General features: G+C 49.2%; 1 protein-coding gene across 1 annotated transcript in view; it reads left to right on the top strand.

The window, feature by feature from the left end:
* The first annotated feature begins 1,339 nt into the window (after positions 1-1,339).
* COL8A1 (collagen type VIII alpha 1 chain) overlaps positions 1,340-2,461 on the top strand; it is a 155,417-nt gene continuing 154,295 nt past the window's right edge. The window contains exon 1 of the mRNA XM_007453209.1: positions 1,340-1,506. The gene's annotated coding sequence lies outside the window, so the exon portion shown is untranslated. The remainder of the gene's footprint in view (positions 1,507-2,461) is intronic.

Raw genomic sequence — 2,461 nt, 5'->3', positions numbered from 1 at the left:
TCTGAGGGTTCTCATCCCTCAGGTTCTCTCTTTTAAAATGCCTTAAGTCCTTTGGTGGCAAAAATCAAGCTTGGGCTAGGAAGTGAGTCACCACTCAGCAGCTAAAGGAGTTTGTTTTTCTTTCTCTGAATGTATTTCTTAAGAATTTCAGCCTGATCCTTCGGCCTCTTGTTGGTTGAATCCTCTCTTAATGTTTAAGACACACAAAGAGAGAGCTATGGCACCAAGACGTTTTCCAATTGCTAGGAATGAAAGTTTTTGAAATACCGAAAATAACCAGAGGGCAGAGAGCCCTGAAATCCTGTTACATAAGCAGATGTTGGAGGACCGGGCTGGTTTTGAGGTTCCTTTCTCCAAAAGCCAATCTCCGCTGATCCTTTCCAACCTTTGCTGGATTTGCCTTAATGCTACAGAGAAGTCTCAAGAGGGGCCTCTGGATGCTGCTCACTACCGGCAGCACCAGGAGAACTTGCTTGTCAAAAAGCACAGCCAGGAGTGTTGAGTGAAGGGCCGGGTTTTAGCAGCGGGCGGTGGGAGACAGGGGCTTCGGGGCACAGCGGGCGGCGGGATCGCGGCCGGCGGGGGAGACCTCTGCCCCGCGCCCCGCCTGCTCCGCGTCCCCCAGCGCCTGGGATGTGCCACTCCGACGGCCAGCTTCCCCGCCTTTCCCTCGCCTATGAACTCTTCAGTAGCCCTGAACCGTTATTTAGCTTTTCAAATTCGCAGAAAACACCTGTGTTATCACAATCACCCACGACTCCCCCCCCCCACCATCATCAAAAATGTCATACAGGGGCTTCCCTGGTGGCGCAGTGGTTGAGAGTCCGCCTGCCGATGCAGGGGACACGGGTTTGTGCCCCGGTCCGGGAAGATCCCACGTGCCGCGGAGCGGCTGGGCCCGTGAGCCATGGCCGCTGGGCCTGCGCGTCCGGAGCCTGTGCTCCGCAGTGGGAGAGGCCACAACAGTGAGAGGCCCGCGTACCGCAAAAAAGAAAAAAAAAATGTCATACAAAATGGAAAATAATCCATTTCCCCTTTCCTTCTATATATTGCTTGTTTGACTGTCTCTGTCTCCTATTCATTTTCTCCCCAGCCCTCTCCCTGTCTGTGGGCTACATCCCTTTGTCTATATCTATTTCTCTTCGCCCTCTCTCTCTGTCTCCCTCTGTGTCTCTATCTCCCTCCCTCTCTCTCTTTCTCTTTCTCCCTCCCTCTCCCGTTTCCACTGCTTCCTCCACTCCTGCACCCCCTCTCTCCCTCCCTCCCCGTCTCTCCTCCCTCTTTCGGGCTCTTTGCTCTGCCCTCCCCGCCCCTCCCCAGAGAAGAGTGTCCAGCTCCCCCCGGGGCTGCCCGCCCGCCGCTCCTTCTCTGCCCACCTACTGTGAGGGGCAGCTCCTCCCACCTGCGCATAAAAGCCAAGTGCATGTTACCAGCAGCGGATCAGAGCACTTCCCCGGTCCTCTCCTGTGGGAGCCCCCGGCCTCTTCTGGATCTTACGTGCTCAAGGTAAGATAACACTTCTGCAGGCATCTGACCTACTAAGGGTTGCTTCGGGGGGAATAAATTTCCTCTGGTCAACATGCTTACTGTTTGGGTAGAGCTGATTCTTATGGATTCCAGATCAGCTGCTCCTTTAAACCAGCAACTGGTTTGAAAACAAACTTCTGTTTGAACAGTAGAATAAAAGTTCATTTGGGGCAGAAACAGCAGCATAAATATTGCAAAAACCTTTCCTCCTTCTAAATCACTTTTCCCCTTTTGCGGAGGTTAAAGTGTATCTGTTGGGGTGCTTTCCTGACCGTTTTTCATTGTAAATATTTCACATATCAGTGGGGCAAGGAAAACTTTGTCCCATTGTCAAAAATGTACTTTAAAAGAACACAATGAGTTTCCTAAAAATAGCACAGTCAAAGGTCTGCTAACAATTTTGCGATGTTTTCCAAACCCCCAAGACAGCTTCTGTGAGTCCTTTAAAAAAATATCTTTCCAGGTTTAAGTGCTTGGAAAAAATGATGCGAATGGGTGCCCTTTGCACAGAGACGGTAATCAGGTGGCTGGTAGATAGGAAAGAACAAATCCAAATTGACAAGCTGGGCACAGTGTGAGAGCGCATAGCAATCTTTTCAAGACGTCCTAAAATGGGAATTGTGTTGGAATAAGAAAGTGTATAAAAGAACTTCATGAATTTCTATACACACACCTGAACATAAAGCATTTCAATGTGTTTCACAGTCAGAGAAGAATACAGGCCAGATTATCCAATACCTCTGTTTACATCAGAGGGTTGTAAAGAACGATTAGCTAAGAAGCCTTTGGAAGTTTGATCCCTGCTTGTCACCCTCTTTTCCCTCATCTAGTAAAAATTGACCTGATTGGCACCCGATTCTTGCAGAGATATCGTCTTTAAGCTACTCTCATTTTTAAAGACTTCAGTCTTTACCTTCTGATTTCTGAAGTCTGA

This window comes from Lipotes vexillifer, unplaced genomic scaffold (genome assembly GCF_000442215.2).
Source record: "Lipotes vexillifer unplaced genomic scaffold, Lipotes_vexillifer_v1.1 scaffold963, whole genome shotgun sequence".
Classification (NCBI taxonomy): Eukaryota; Metazoa; Chordata; class Mammalia; order Artiodactyla; family Lipotidae; genus Lipotes; species Lipotes vexillifer.
The sequence above is the reverse complement of the archived record's forward strand: the minus strand, read 5'-3'. Positions and strand labels throughout refer to the sequence as shown.